The following is an 18,011-nucleotide window of genomic DNA, read 5'->3' as shown; positions in this document are numbered from 1 at the left end:
AAAGGTCCCAGGTGTTCTTTGGTAAATATGGGTTCTTATTTTATGTAGCGCTACAGTAGAAAATTAGAATGATAACTGTTAAGTCTTCTGCAGGGTTTACTGTAAACCAGGAGAGAGAGTGTTTTATAAAATGTGATGGAACAATTAGCTGAAATTATTTTAATGCAGCATACTATAAACAAACCAGCCCAAATGGAAGCAATGCTATGTCAAAAAATCATATATCTTAAAGTGTCACTAAATTCTAGCCATGTAATTTATATGTCTACGTAGCCCATGTCAATAGCTGCTCAGTGTAACCGTTATTCATTTCATAGCAAAGGAATTGCAAGCACATGGTAAATGACAGCAGGATTATTTTTTTGTCAGCAGTTTGGTAGCATCTTAGTCGATCTGCAATGAAGAAAATCCAATGCTGCAACTATTGCTACTGGCCAAGTTGGACTGCTCCACTGAGAGTACTTTCCCCTTCCATATCCGTAAACTCCACCCTGTTTATTTCTCCAGCAGCCAGGCTGTATTCCCCTCCTGACCATCTGCTTTCTACATAATAAAATAATTAATTTTTTTCTCAGAACAGTATGTACTTCCCACCCACATAAATACATTGTGCAGATGTGTATGTTGTTTATTGGAAATTTTCTAAAAAATAAAGCAATTTAAAAGAAAAAAAATGGTGTGTTTTACAATCAAAACGGTATGAAAAGAAATGCTATTTTCAATTCAAATGCTAAAAGTACATTTGCCAACTTTAGTCTTCTCCGAAGCAGGAAAGGTTTAATTAGACACAAATGAGTTTGATCAATGAATCGTTAACTCCCATTAAGCCTCAAGTAGATTGTCTGAGCTGGTGTCTTTATTTTGGATTTCGAGTCATATCCGCTTGATAATTAGACTTTAAAGGGGGAAAAAAGCTGCAGGTTATCCATTTAAGTCTTTAACAAAAATGGACTCAAGGCAGCTAATAAGCACATTTATCAGTCAGTCTATTGTAGCCTTATCCACCATTCCACTAATTCTGGTGTGAAAAGTAAAACATCAAGCTGACTGGAAGCCTGTTTTCACTGTTACTATTTTTCCCACTTCCTGAGTTTGCCCTAATTTAAAGACTAATGAGCCCATGATCCATGCATACATTTATTTGCTAAGAGCAAACTTGGAAGAAATGATAGGCCTTTTAGAAGCAATACCTGGGCTTTGAAATTCTATTTATTTTCAGTGTACTTTTTAGAGTGGCTTTTAGAATGAAATCCTGAGGATCTTGCTTTCTCTATATTTGGGATAAAAGTGTGACATGCTTTTTGCCTCTCAATTCCTTTTTCATAATACTTTAACTCCAGTAGGTTTTATATTTATCCTCTTTAGAATCTCTTAGGCAGTTTAATAAAGAGTCTCATTACAACATGTAGATTAAGCTTCATGTCCCTATAACATGTGCACAAAGGCACAGATATACCCAAATAGCAAAACGTCAACCTACAGCCTTTCTTGCACCATTTCTTTCACAACAAATATTCAAACCGAGCTTCAGACCAGCCTTTTCAAGGATCACACAGAGAGACAGACAGGCAGACAGACAGACACGTTATTTTTTGTTAATTGCAGCAGTTCTTTTGTGAACTGAATAATTATACTGATAATAAAGAAGTTGTCACATGTGCCACAGTACACTCCCATGACTGCGATTCTGCAAAGTACAGAGTTTAATAACAGGCTGCCAGCAGGAGCGTTATCTGAAAGGATGTTGCTGCAAAGACAGACGCTTTGTCCTGGCTTGGAGAAAGCGTGTTAAAAATACATCTAAAAGGAAATGAATAGCTTGAGAAAACACAAACAGAACAGTTTGGTATACAGAACAGTTTGGCAAAAACTTTCAATATACAATTCTAAAAATCATTTCACTGGTATAAATCCTTCTTATTTTATTTATGTCAAAGTTTTGTAATTAGCACTACATGTAGGATTAGAAAGCAGACAGCTCTCCTCAACAAGGAAGGAGTATGGGAAGTACTGTACATTTGTTTTTTTCATGTCAAGATGGAGATTTCTTTGCTGACCCTTTACAATACATGTTGAATGTATCATTTCTGATATTTACATTCAATTTAAAAACATAGTATAAGAAAAATTACAAACAAGAGTATACCATTCAGCTCTTCAATTTTAGACCAGTTCTTAATATTAATTGTTTCGACAGGCACATCCAGTTGGCTCTTGAAGGATCTCAGTGAATCAGCAGCAATAACATGTCTTGGCAACCCATTTCACCCACTATCTGATAAAAACTACAGCTAGCCCTACGTGTATAGCAAATACAGTTTTCTATAAGTTCCCCTGGTAATGGCATGACTATGTGATGTGCAGGGTGTCGTTACAGTCAGGGGAGTGCATGTTTGTGTCCTGTGCGAAGTTCACAATCTTAACTGGGAGTTTCACATAAATAAATACATTTACATTTAAACTATTTAAATCACCTCTAAAGTGCATTATAATTGAAACAAGGCCTTATCCGTGCAGAATGTGTTACAGTTATGAAGGCTGAACTACAGTAGAACCACATGAGTACTACATGGGCAGTTATTACTGCTAAGCTAAGATTGAATTTCATTGTGCTTTTTTTCTGGCTTTCTGTTTTTCAATAGTACAGGCCAGGTGTTTGTGAATTGTCCCTTAGTGACTGTTATCCACAGGTCCGTTCTAAAGAGTAAAGTCATGTGTTCGTTCCTATTATAGCAACTTTGCTCTCAATCATTTGCAGATTTCATCCATAAACTTTAAATATCACAGGGAGGTGATGTTTTGGAATGACTCACAAATTTGTAAACCTCACAATTCTTGACTATACCGGACTAATGGCACATAATTGTATCAGTACTTGTATCATCTTGTAACTGCTCCACACTTTACTGTAGTCTACTACTACACTCAAGTATAAATATTCTCTGTATCTTGTACTTGATTTTACTCTTAAAGGTAACTGTAGATGTACTATATATATATATATATAATATATATATATATATATAATATATATATATATATATAAAAAATTTTACGAGAATAAACTTTATTTGAAATCATTTTTATTTATTTATTGTATTTACTGCCTGCTCGTAATGAAATTTACTCTTATAAATCTGCTATAGTAATAATAATAATAATAATAATAATAATAATAATAATAATAATAATAATAATAATAATAATAATAATAATAATTTATCTTGCATGGGGCAGTTTTATACAACTTTTTTCAAGGGGGCTTACCAAAGAACTATTCCTTTCTTTTAGTGGTGGTTATTGCAAGAACAGAGCAACACATTTTGTTTCAGAGCTCCCACTGAGAATGGTAGATTAAAAACGGTTTCATTCAGCATAGCGGGATTACTACTGTAGTTGAGCTAACTGAAATCCTTTATAATACTGCAGCTATAGTAAGGTTGTTTCAAGGTGACTGTAGCACAATTTGGAACTGAGACAAGAAGCAGGGATTATATAAATACTGCAGAAATGAAATGAAAGAACCTAATATAAATCAGTTGATATTTTAGAGAGACAGAAGTATGTAAATGGTCTCATATGGTGTGGTCCAATACAAAGGATTGTGTTCCCCATGGGATTCTCAATGTTACTGCTGTTGGTCACTACAGAAAATTTCTTCTAATAATAGATCCACTTTACAAACAACCGTGTAGCTGCTCTGGAGATTGCTGTGAGAACAAAGTGTATTATTACTTTGTATCGAATGCCAGTCATGCTTGATCTAGGCCAGTGGTACCCACCTGTGACTCTCAGTCTATTTTGTTTCCAACAGGCCCTTAATGGCTTAATAGAATGCCTGGGTTCAATTAAACAAATATAAAGACCTGGGTGGGACAAGGCTATGCACTCCTCAGTTTAATCATTAGAGCCTGTGTAGAACAAGGCTTTGCACGCCTCAGTTTAAATATTAGGGGCTGGGTGGGACAAGGTCATGGGCTGGAATGAATTGAAGGAGCCACAAATGAGGAACTGATCTCCTCACTTTAGGAAGAAAATCAGTGTTCTGTAATTATGCTTTTTCATTGCTCTTTGATTAAAGACATTTTACATCCTACAAGAAATAGACAGACCCCCAGTGTTATTAATCTATTAATCATGCCTTATATGCCTGACTAATGACTTACACCTTGTATTTGGATTGTTATTTAGCTCCATAATCAGGGGAAGGGCCAGATTTGTCGACTCACCTCTGTAAAACACAAACTAATTGATTTTATTCAACATGTAAAGTGAGCGTGAATTGTGAGAAATGATGCTAAATTAATTGAATTGTTTTACTTACTAATCACCAATAGCACAAAACATGCAGGGGGTGGGAATTACTTCCTGTGAGGATCAGACTGATACAGCTTGCTGATTGGCTTTTTTGCCTGATTGGTTGGGACTATGTGAAGCAGGATGAAATATTAAATATTAAATTAAACTTTACCAAAAGTTTAAATGAAAAACAGTGCAGGTGAGTGCAAAGTTCTCTGTTATAACAGAATTGCACCATTTTGATATTGTTTACCTTTGAATGGTTCAAGCAATTTGATTTGAATTTATGTTGTTTTCATGTTCTACTGCTATTGATGCCGGTTTAGAAATAAGTTAAAAAATCTGATCTTAAAGTGTCCTGTGATTATGGAGCCAGGTGGCAACCTTACCTTGTATGCTTATGTGTGGAGCAGATGATTGGCTCTAGAAGAGGTGGCTGATGCCAACTTTAGTAGTCTGGTCAAATATTGATATTTTATTTAATGCAGTGTGGTCCATTGGTTAAAGACACAGGTTTGTAACCAGGAGGTCCCCAGTTCAAATCCCAGCTCAGCCATGATTCGTTGTGTGACCATTAGCAAGTTACTTAACCTTCTTGTGTTCTGTTGCTTTGTGATGGTGGCACACTATGAAAGGCACCATATAAAAATAAAGATTATTATTAATTTCACTCGCCAATGGCTGTTTAAATCATTTTCAAATGGTTTATGTTCAGGGGTCATGGATAATTTGTTATCTTTGTTAATCATTGAAAAATAGATTGCAGGTACATCATACAATAATCTAACTTACTGACAACTTTTCAGATTTCAGGATTTATTGTATATGAAAGTCAAGTCAAGCATTTTTAATCATTCAAAATATGACCTCAGTTGACCCATAACAGCAATGAAGTTTTAATGGTAATAGGTGGTATTGAGGAAAGACTGGTTAAATGTAAATGATGCAGCATCCCAGCCCACTGCATATACCATATGTCCAGAATTCTTAGATAGCAATAGAAATGGATGTATTAAAGTTGTTTAACTTCACAGACCTCCCAGAAGATGGCAGAAGAGACTACAGGTCTCCAAGCCAGCATCCTTGTTGGAAACAAATGTCCACTTTCATTTAGCATTCATCTTCACTTGTCAGCCTCTCCCTAAGTGCCTAGTGTAGCACTGACCCTGAAATTGCATCATTTAATCTATAATCACATATTGCCAACATTTTTCCTTTTTATTGCTTATCTGCTGCATTAATTCAGCTACACTGTGGCCTGTCATAGCTTTAGGCTAATCTCTGGAGAAAATAAGTTATTCATAAAATTCAGACATGCAGAAAAGGCGCAGTACACAGTGAATGCCGAACACAATACATAGAGAGAGAGAGAGAAGGGACTGACACAGGGAGGAGAGAACTGGGTTAACTGCAGTCATTTGTTCACTTAATTTGCTGGCTCCTTAGAAAAGCATTTATAAAAATTGCAATGATTGTCAACAGCTTATCTATTAAAAGATTGTTTGGATTAAGCACACGGCACAGATTCACTTCACAGACACAAGCTGTTAAGATGAATGGCTTAGCAAGGAGTTTCTCAATATATGCTAATTATTTCGTGAAAGACGACTTCATATTCTTGAGACATGGTGTAGCGTATACCATTGACTGCTCATGTAATAACATCTGATGAAACGGCCACTCATGACCAACTTTGGTAGTTTAACGCCTTGATACAAACGCATGGGCTCTTAATGAACCAAGTAGGTCATTAGAGGATCGTATTGCTGTTTGGACATAGTTGTTTGAAAAACTGCTCAAGTGTCTTTAAAAAGTATTTTGGTCCATTAATATCTCCCTTTGTAGAATTTCCTTACTCCCCACTAGAAAATTGTGGCATTTACATATGAAATTATTCATTTTATTGTTTGAGAAAACATTTACTGATCTTTTGTGTGAGTCAAATCTAGACATTGAAAACTAAATGTTGATGAGACTGTCTTCTTGACTTTTTCTTATATACTGACTGACCAAAGGATACAAGTAAAATAACAAATCCCCCTAGTCTGCAGTGTATGAAAAGGGATGCGGCCATGATACTTGTCATGTGATTCACTGAACCTATATAAGCTGTGTGAGATTTGTGTGCAACTATCCAACAGCAGTAGCAGGAAAGCAGAAGGGTGTCGATGACACATGATAGGAGTTGCCTGTGCAATTGGCTCATCCTTCAGTGCAATGGCTGCATTTACCAACATCTCAGTCAAGTCTCCTGGGTGTTCCTGGAATGGCACCATTTGCAGAAAATCACCACCTAACATAAATCACTACTCTTGCTGCAAACCCACAGATGTGAGCAACAAACTGCAGCAAGCAACATTCATGCTACTGTGGCCCAACCCAAAAAACCTTCAATACTGGATAAGACACACTTTTCCACTCTAACAATGTGCCAGGAGCTATGCAATCCCACCCACTAGTACAGTGTAACATTTTTTGTGCAGTCAGTGTAGTTTCTTAAACACCATGGGATATTTAAAAAGATGTTCCACTATATACTTCCATTTGTAATATTACAACTGTATAGACTGTATAAACATAGCACACTATATACATTATTGCACTTTGATGTAATCATTTACTGGGCCAAAATAATGAACCTGTTCATGTGCTCTTCATTGGTTACCATATTTTCTTTAACTGTATACGTTAGAGAAATATATGTATATTTAAATGCACAGTATTCTGCTGATATTAAAATTAGCATGAAACCTGCAGCTGTCTCTGCACAGAATCAAACTTCATATATTCTGCCTGGGGCTATTTGAAATGCTTTCACGACACTGGAAACCTCCAGTGATTTCAGAGTAAATTGGTTTACACACCGAAAAAATAGAGAAATGTTAAGGCTGCCACCAATATCTGAGTAAATACTAGGGGAAGGAATGTGCAGGACTGGGAAAACACCCAATATTTGATGAGAACACTTCTTATTCCTGCTCAGTCTTTCTACTTCATCACTATTCATCCTCAAGTGTGTGAAACCATGGTTTGTATGATGATTAACTTATTTTATTATAATAAACACAGTTCTGTTATCGAGAGCATGAGATTTTGGAGTTACTGTATGTAGGACTGCTGCAAAGAAGGATGTAATCAGTGTGGAATTGTGGGGCTCGAAATACCCACAGTATATGGACAAAATGACTCTCAGATCTTGTTCCTAAATGGATAATAATGTTGGGAAACAAGAAACTGATAAGCAGGCAATTATTGCGGATTAAGGATGAAAGAACATGTACTTAACACAAACCTCTCTTTATCTATTGCGCTGCCCTTAGATTTCAAATGCTGGATTCAAATATAGATGCAGTCTGTTTCAAGGACAATGATTAATAATTTCTGATTAGAAGTAAATGATAAACAGAAAAAATACTGTTTAATGACTTCAACTTTTAGGCAGTTGGTCAAATGACTATATGAATTTGTAGTCACTGGACCCTAACCTTGACATTACTTGTTTAGTTCAGTCAACATTGTAGTTTCATTTTACATTTCAGTCTTATTTAGCTTGATCTGGCAGAACAACTTGAAACCAGAAATGTGATTGTTTTTTTTTTTTTGTTTTACTTTTTTTTTTTTTTACAGTTGACTTAAAAATTGCTTTGTTAACTTAAAAATCCCCCCAATACTAAATATCCTATGGAAACAATTTCATTAAAACAGAACCTGTTCTGCCACAGAAATACACTCAGAACTGGGGGCGGGCTAAAGAACATTTACTTAATTTAAAACCCTTTTAAAAAGTGAGTTATAGTCTTCCAAATGAGAGCTGTCTCTTTACTTTAATTCATTCAGGGCTGACAGTTTATGCTGTGGGAAGGTGGCGGGTGTAATTGTCTGATGGACTGCCTTCACTCCGGGTAATGGATTGTCTGGCCACAGATCCTCCAGTCATTGATTTTCCACACAGCCACTTCTCATCATGATGACCTTCGCCAAATGAAAGACTTATCATGTTTTTCCCCCTCCTTCAGCCTGCAGCTGTCTGTTAATTTAGCGACACAGGGAGCAGGAGGTAGTGAGAGTGATGTGGATTGTGCCAGGATAAATTGTTCTTTACTGTCCCTTACCCACATTGTTTTCTTAAGTACATATTGAGGTTGAACTAACAGGTGAAAAGGAAACGATGGTCGAATGGGTCTGACGATTGCTACGTAATGGAGCAACGACATGCACCAGGTTCGGCAACCTATGTTTTAGATCTCATTACCTTGCAGAGCAATATCTCCAGTTGTATCATACAATGCTGTAGTAGTCTGTAATTGTCCAAGAAGGTGCTTTGGCACCTGACAAAAGACAACTTGCACAAGGTAAAATACAATTCTTTTATCATTTTTTTTTTTAGTTTGGCAGCACGAAATAACACTGCTATTGTTTTGTTATTTTACTCACATCAGAACTGCTGTCTTGTGTCATCCCTCGGGCCTCCCTTTAATGCACCCTCATGAGCTCATCAGCGTTCGGATTCAGTTTGGGAGAAGAACTCACACTCAAATGATTCTCTATTTTTGTTTCCCATTTGAGTCATGCTTACTAACTTTTCTAGCAAAAATAATTAAAAAAAAAAATGCTTCTCAAAAGACTCTTCAAGACTAATTGTGAGGAAGTCAGATAATGTAAGCATAAAAACGTTGCACAGGCTTCAGTACTCAACACTATGGGCTTGAGCACACATCTACACTCCAATATGCTTTCCGACCAAATTTGCTCACAATCTGCCTTGAGAGGCAATTTTTGCTGGAATAGCTGATCTGGAGATAACAATGACAAACTCTGACTATCATGTTGGTGGCAAAGTTTTACACCTAAGTCTATGATGGCACAGTAATAATGGCTATTTTAAGATCCTGCCTGAACACATTCATCAGATATGCACATCTAAAAAAAAAAGCTTTCAGCGGTCTTTTGCTGTTTTTTTTGTTTTTTGCTAAAATGGATTAGTAAAATATCTAGTTGTTGTTAAAGCTCAATATATGGTGCACTGTGGCCGAGAGATGAATATCAACAGACACTGACATGTGTATTTGGTACATCACTGTGGGAGCTAGAAGATGAAAGTCTTTAAGAATCCTGCTTTAGTCATGGCATATAAGATCTATGCTTCCCTCAGTTTGTATGTCTCCATTTTTCTCCTTGGTGCCCCATAGCAGCAAAGTGTGTTAATCTCACACGTCGCAACGCTCCTAACCAATGGGGAATATCACAAGCTGAATGGCCTCCTCTCGTTTGTAAACTTTCTTATGTTCTTATGTTCTAAGCTGTCTTCTGCGAAATGCACTGTCTTGGAGGAAGATGTGTTTAAAAAACAAGGGTCACTCCTGTGTGATGTCATTAGTTAGGGTGCTGTTATCAAATGTGTCCCAAAACTGCCTTATAGGCAGATCTGCAGCATTTACACAAAAGCTATGTGTGACAGAAACAGCTAGGCTGCTGGTATAGCTTGAGAGGGTTGATTTGTTATTGTTGTTCTTGCTTGTATTTTTAAGAGGATAAAGGTGCAAACTTTGCACTTCTTTCATAAAAGCTTTTGTTTACTTGATGACTTCCATCTGGGAACAAACCTAATCATTTTCAGCATTATTTAGCAATAGCATGGCTGATTACTGCTGTGTTACAAACTGCCTCTTATGGGCCCATACTCACGATTAAATAGACAACGATGCTGAAAAGTGTGCCCTACAGCAATTTCAAATAATAAGAATCTGGCATCCCTGTGATGCATGAATTCATTAAAAATCTTATCTGCATACTGACAGGGCTTAATGGCTATTAAAATCCGCAATGCAATCATTAGATTGTATTAAAAAAGAAATCCTTGGCAGAGGATAGGAAAAATATTATTCAATGAATTAGGTAAGTCATGAAATGAGTCAAAGAAATTAAAGAAAGCATTATCGCAAAATCACCTTCCTGTTCCCAGCAGATATCATCATCGCTTTGGATTGTGAACTTAAACAAAATCTTTTCTTGAGCCCTTGTGGCAAAGTGGTTAACAATGTACTTGTGCATGTGATCAATAAACAGACAGACAATTATAATCCAGGTACAAAGTTGTTTAATGGGTTTGTATGTCCAGTGCCTGATGGCAAAACAAACAATAAACAATAAATGATGCTAAGTAATACAGTGGCGTGTATTACTTAATTTGTAATCCCCGGGTGTGTCCTGAAATAATAGTCCTTATTCTTTATACACCCACATGAAACACAAAACACATACACTGTCCATTGTCATGGTGCAAATACAGTTATTTGTGAAACAAGTGCAGTGCTGTTCCAGGTTTGTGCTAGCCCTTGGTGACAGCTCCGGAACTTGTTAGCCGTCTACTAATAACAAGACACAATTAGAAACAAACACTCACGATACGGATACACAAAACACAAGTCTTTCCAGGTTCTTTTCTCTAATCAAAATGAAGGAATAGATTGTTTCACTTCGTCCCCTACTTATACCGTAACTCATGACCCCTTGCTAAACGACTGCACATAATTTCCCTTCCGGATCAATGAGTTAAGGTACCGAAGCTCTGCCCCTTTTCTAAATGACCGACTTTCTTTTAACACTAGGAATGAATTGTCAGCCCCAGCAGTCCAGGGTACTCTATTCCGGTTACTTCGCGACCTCACAGGTCGGGAGGGAGATTTACCACCAAGAATCATTGTATTTCTGTCAGCCCTGTAATGAGATGTTAGGGTATATTTTGGCTCCTTCCTAAAGGCAACAACATGTAGGCATGTTAAGTTTTTCTTGACTCAGGGATGCAGATTAAATGCACAACAATAAACAAACTGTATTATAGCCTTGTTATTTTCAAAATTGTCTGACGTTTGATAAAAGTACATTTGCTGTGGGACTCACAAACTCATTAAAAACTCATTAATGAAATCAGATGTACACATTGTATTAATTTGGTTGTCTTTTATGAATAAGGGTCTATATTTTAACGATGTGAACTCTTATCTCCACCAGACTAACATTGTTGTTGAGATAATCAACCTCCAATGTTTAAAGATTAAAATAAATGCTTTATGGCTGCATGGTTCCTTGAAAAAGTTGCTATACAATTTCCAAAAGATGGAGGAATAATCATTATAAAACAAACCCCTCTGACACAGACAGTTATAACCATTGACAGCTCCACATAATAGAACTGCCGTGTTTGCAATGAACTGTGAGTATAGAACACAGAAAGAATCGAAAGGAATTTGAGATTAGTGTTGTAAACTGGAAAACAGTGCAGTCGGAGGTGATGCCAATTGTCATTGTGTAGTGAGAATTAACCCAGGAATGAGCCAGGGATAAATCTCAGTGTATGAAGAATATTCAGTATATATCCTGCTTGCACTCCATAAGGAGTTGTGGTCAAGTCAAACATTGATATATAAAAAATGAAACAATGCCTGACATGTTTTTGGAGGTATTTTTATTCTAACTAGGCTGTAACCCATGCTACCTCCTGTTCTATCAATTCAATTCCTACTGTGCTGGCACTACCTACTTTTCAAGTGATTGTTTGAGCCAACTTGATGCACATTGTTTGTTCCTGAAGTTGTGATATGTGCCTATACAGTACAGCGGTTCATTCCTGTTGAAAACACAGCTTCTGCCAAAAAATAAGAACAATGTATTTAGAAGAGTCCCAAAGCTATTTGCCTTTTGCTTTTCTTGGAGGGTACTTGGAAACACCAGTAGAGCTCAAAGCTTTCCATCTGGTGACAGATCAATTCTCTTCAGCACATGCCTGAAGTGAAAACAGACTTCACTCAGTACAGCAAGGCCATACAATTGATTGCACAAGCTGGAGCTTTGCAGCAAGGTGTAGCTCTGAAAGCTTTAGGAAATAGACAAGTACAAATAAAATAATACAAATGTAAAGACTAAAGTAAAACAAGCTTGAAATGACAAAAAAACAGTTTGTTTATTCACATCCTCTTTGAGTCACCATAGATGTTATATTAATTATAGGAAGTTACTGTTTTAGGAGCTAGTATCATTAGGAAAAATGTTACCATAGCTGAAAGAGTTAATTTTTTATTTTATTTCAGACTCTTAATTGTTCTATTTCTACAAACTAGCTACTTATCTTAGTCTTTCTACCTTTACAATTAACAGCTCTGTTTTTAGAGTTCTGTTTATCATATTCTGTATTACACTGTAATGGTTTAATTGTTCTTTTGTGTGTGTATGTGTGTGTGTGTGTGTGTGTGTGTGTGTGTGTGTGTGTGTGTGTGTGTGTGTGTGTGTGTGTGTGAAATGCTTTTGGATCCTTGTGATGAAAGGAACTATAGAAAAGTGAATTGTTTTTGTCATTGTATCTCCTGCAAGAAAACCTGAACTACCAGATTGTATATTTTCATCTTTCAAACCAGACCTGTGTAACAACCGCTCGCTCAGACAGCTACAAACACAGGGATTAAATTTAACATATAGTATGACTACTCCAGTTCAGTGCGATAAGCACAGAACAACATTAGATCATTGATCAGGTTCTTTTTTTTCAGATACAGCGTTCAAATACAGGGAACAGTGTCACCAAGACAAACACAGAGTCATTAGATACATATAAAATCAAAGAGAAGGCATTTATTGGACAGCATGGTTAAAAGGAGCAACAACACATTGTTCAATATCCACGTGATCAATCACAGATTTTCCATCTACAGGCCATTATAATTAAGATTTATTAAATTAGTAATTTAAAATCGCCACAATGCAAACTGCAATACTGCACTTTAGAAAGTATTTAGTGCATTAAGGAAGGGTAAGATTCGTTAACCAGGCATAAAATAGAGGAGAATACAAACACTGACCATTGTAAAAAACACCAGAAAACATGACATGTTGTCTGTACAGGGGTGGGAACATCAGAGCGAGAGAATTATCTGTATAACAATCTCTTTACGTTCCACATCATAGGTTCCAATCAGCTACCGACAGGCTAAAAACTCTTAATTCACTCACAGTCATTGTTCAAACCAGCATACTGTGTGTCAGCCAAATACTTATCATCAGGAAAGCCCATGTACAGGCTTGTTTCACTTCTTCTGTTACTCACCATTCCAAACACTAAAAATGCGTTCCCACTCCTGCACAAACAACCACAACAAAGGACAGACGGACAGACAGACACTAACCCCACGGAATGACCATAGGCTGGCCAGAGGGTACCCATAAATCCATCCATCGTATTACTAGTGATTATTCACTGATTATTCTGTGAATGTCTGGTCCCAAACTCGTCTGGTAGCCAGGTCACATTGTGAAGTCAGAAGGTTAGAGTTAGTCAAGCCATTTTGAAACAATTCACTCCAACAGGCTGTGGTCACATTCATTCCTAATAAAGTGGTAAGCAGTCGGTAAGCAGTCATCTTGAATGATAATTTCCCCTTCTATCTGTATCTCAACTTGGGGGCGTGTTCCTTCAATCACATAGGAACATAGGGACCTAGACTCGGGGTACTGCAGCTCATCCCACAGTGGCAAGTCCTCCTAGTTTAAAGCCGACTCCTGCCTTTGGTTCTCACACTGTTGCTCCATATGGTCGCTATTCCCATATCCGAGACAAATTGGCCTACCTTATGTGTCCCATCTAGTCTGCTGAGGTCCAACAGGTAGTCCTCCTCTGTGTCCATTCCAGTGGTGTTCTATTACAGTTCGGGGCCACAGTGGGATCTCGCCCACTAAAAGCTACTTGCAATTCTTTGACCAAGTCATGTGCCATTTCTTTTAATCGCCCCTTCACTTCTTGCAACACCTGTCCTTTAAACTCTTCCTTCCAATACTCATGGCTCTTTATAGGACATGTGGCAATACTTTTATCGGTAGACTGGCCTACGAATAAACTTCCCACTCCACTAGACTGTTCCTCTTCATACAGTACAGCCTCTTGTCTTACCTTCTCACTCGTCTACGCAGCTCCTGTGGCAGACTGTCCACCTTCAATCCCAAGATGAACTGGTCACTCTGCAGGACATCTCCATTATCCAAGCCATGGGGATCTTGCCACTGCAACCTACAGAACAGTTCTTGCAGATGGAGAGTATATGCTTGCAAACTCTTTTGGGCCCCTTGACAACAATTAAAGAATCATGAGCGCAAAACTGAAATAGAGACCCAGTCCCCATACACCTTTAGTTGTCCATCGATGTGATCAGGGATTCTTCTAGCCTTATCTTCTAACAGAAATATCTCCATTTTGGCCTCTCCTCTAATGTTCCCATAATAAAATCATGTGCAACATTAACTTGATTTGGCTCTTAACTTAACCTTGGACCCTGTACGCTTATACTTATGGACCCACGGCACTCCCATAAAGAAAGGCATCATCATCACAGGCTGATTTACAACCTATGGCTCTTCACCCGGCATGGTATGTCTGGTTACTGTCCACCTCTGTAGATCCTGCCGACTACGCCAATTTTCTCTGTCACAGCTTGTGGCCTAGATATAGCTTTGTAGCACTGACTACACATATTTATTGATAAAGAAAATAAGGAATTATATTTAATTGTTATAGATTATGTTAACTATTTATTTTTCACAGGTTCGAGGCATCAACAGTGGGAGATGGCACCCAGACCACACAAAGCCAAGGAAGACACAAAGGTAAGGATATGGCTCCAAACTCCTGCTCCCAGATTTAAAATGGCCAATTCTTACCTTTCCCAACAGGGGGTGCCATTCCACCACTGATCGTACCCGCACAGCCTAAGCAGCTTTTAATTATAGGTATGTATCTCTCTCCTCCCACACATGGTCTGATTCAATCGAGTGACACACCATCTCACCAACTCATACACTGCACCACTCACAGCTGCTCTCAGGGAAGTGAAGAGAACAGAAAGTGCTTTTAACTTGAACTAATCAATATATTTCTTTACTGTTCATTAAAATGCAGACTTTAATTCACCACAATACCATCTGTGATCCAGAAAGATAGATACTAATAAAGTGCATCTGACTCATCATTCAATAATGAGATCTATAATTCACGCTCCCCCATTCAAGTCTTTAATTTATCCTGGGTATTACACCCCACCACTTATGCCAGTGGATACTAATTTATTTAAAAAACAAACTCTCAGTGATCACAGGTAAAAAGAACTAAAGTCCAAAGCTGAACTACTGATTAGCAATAATCAGGACCAGAAACAATAACTAGCTTTTTAAGTGAAGTAAATGAAGCACAGCCCGTGTTCCCCATCTCTCCCTCTGTGCTCCGTCACGGCTATACCACGCTGTCTGCCTGGCCTCTGCTCCCTCTGTACTGCGTCACGGCTATACAGCACTGTCTGCCTGGCCTCTGCTCCCTCTGTACTCCGTCATGGCTATACAGCACTGTCTGCCTGGCCTCTGCTCCCTCTGTAATCCGTCATGGCTATAAGGGCATTGTCTGCCTGGCCTCTGCTCCCTCTGTACTCCGTCACTGCTATACAGCACTGTCTGCCTGGCCTCTCCTCCCTCTGTACTCCGTCATGGCTATATAGCACTGTCTGCCTGGCCTCTGCTCCCTCTGTACTCTGTCACGGCTATACAGCACTGTCTGCCTGGCCTCTGCTCCCTCTATACTCCGTCATGGCTATATAGCACTGTCTGCCTGGCCTCTGCTCCCTCTGTATCCGTCACGGCTATACAGCACTGTCTGCCTGGTCTCTCCTCCCTCTGTGCTCTGTCAAGGTTATACCATGCTGTCTGCCTGGCCTCTGCTCCCACTGCTCCCTCTGCTCCCTGTCACCAGAGTTTATTTCACTTTTCTTTTCTTCTCTCTCTATTTATTCTATCTATTTCTCACCCATAAGTCATGGTCAAAATCATTACAAAACATGAAAGAAAGAAATAAACTAATACTAATAATACTAATAATAACAATAATAATATAATATAATAATAATAATAATAATAATAATAATAATAATAATATACCAAAAACATATTGTCACCCGAGACACATGCCTTAAATTTTAATAGCTCTTGTTTGTTGCACAAGCATTTTTATATCCCCAGCTGCATACAGATATCTGTGAGTGTTCTTTACTGGGCTGAAATTAGCATACTTGGAGGGAAGCTATGGGGAACAAATCATCATTTGTCATTTTAGGCGAAGCACCTGACCTTGAGAGTGACCCAGGAGAAAGCTGTGTCTGTGTCAGACAGATAACAGTAAGGCTTTGAAATTAGTTGCAGAAACTGGTAATTATTTATCATGTGATAGCTATTCTGCCTTTGGTATGCAGTTTCTTAATGATTTCTGTATAATTTTTGTTTTCATTCGCAAAGTGAATTTCAGGCAGTAGAAATGCTCAATTGTTACCCATACAGAAAGTTTAGCATAGCGCCGAACATCTGAAACCTAATTATCTACATTTTTAAATTTGGATTGTCATTCATTTTATTCCTCATTAGGAAGTTGCTTTCAAAACAGTGGTAATGAGTTAGTGTCTTTCTATATTGTCTTCAAATTTGAATATTATTCAATAAAAGGCGGAGAGGCAATGCCGCTTGTAAAATCTCCACTGCTTCTGTGGAAAACATTCAAAACAACTTAAATTTAAAAATGATCATACCAAGACCCCAAAGAAAGTTATAACAAAAAGCCAGGGAAACTTGTATAACTGAACAGAAAGGCACCCTCAATGTGACATTGGTCATCTCAAGCACTTAACACAACCTACCGACTTCAGTTACACCACATCTACTGTATGACATATAGAAACCTGTTGACCATAGTCTGGAACATGTCACTCTTTATAATTTTAAGTCAGAAAACTAATGGAATAGATTATTTATTTAGACTAGACAATATTAGTACATATTAGTATACATATTTTCACACTACATTATTTGACCTTTGGCCTCGCCTTTCGACGTACCCCTGCCCATAAATTAGCTTGCAGATAAGTGGAGAGGCTGACCGGAGGGAAGGGATGAGCAGGGGACAGGATAGCTGCCCTCTTAGACAAAGCCAAAAAGCAGGTGGAGGCTGGGGAGGAGTTGAACTCTGATGCACAGCGGCGACGTAGTGGATTGAGGTAAGATATATGCCTTCCTTGCCAATCATTGGACATATCGTTTACTGCATGATGAATAATACTAGCTATTCAACTCATCTATTGTTCTGAGTATTGAAAGTACATCAAATATGCTTTATTGTTATGAGTATTGAAAGTACATCAAATATGCTTGATGTTTATGTGATTTGATCTCAGGTTAAACGTGAGTTTCCTGCCTTAATGTCTGTCTTCAGTATAGAGGGGAGGGGAGTCTCAGTGCACTGCTACCTCTTCTAATGTAGCAATGACAAGATCTTGTTGGGAAGCTGAAGTCTTGTGAGATTTTGTTCTAGCTAGGTTTATTGATGGTGCCTGTAGCTGGCACTCGTTTACAGGTGGTACAAGATACAGGTAAAAAGTGCAATGAGATAAGTAAATGTAAGTCAGATCCAGTCCTATTGGCTATTAGATAAGCACTGCAGGTAGAGAGGGGTGATCTTTGCCCTGTTCCTTTCATTATCTATTATCTCAAGTGCTTCAGCGTCTAACTCCAAAATCCTGTGCAAAACAACAACAGCGAAAAAGAATAAATGAGTGAATACCATGGGACAGGAATGGCAGGAGGCTCTCAATTCAGTGAAGAAGAGTAAATGAGTGAATACCATGGGACAGGAATGGCAG

This window comes from Polyodon spathula, chromosome 6 (assembly GCF_017654505.1).
Source record: "Polyodon spathula isolate WHYD16114869_AA chromosome 6, ASM1765450v1, whole genome shotgun sequence".
Lineage (NCBI taxonomy): Eukaryota > Metazoa > Chordata > Actinopteri > Acipenseriformes > Polyodontidae > Polyodon > Polyodon spathula.
The sequence above is the reverse complement of the archived record's forward strand: the minus strand, read 5'-3'. Positions refer to the sequence as shown.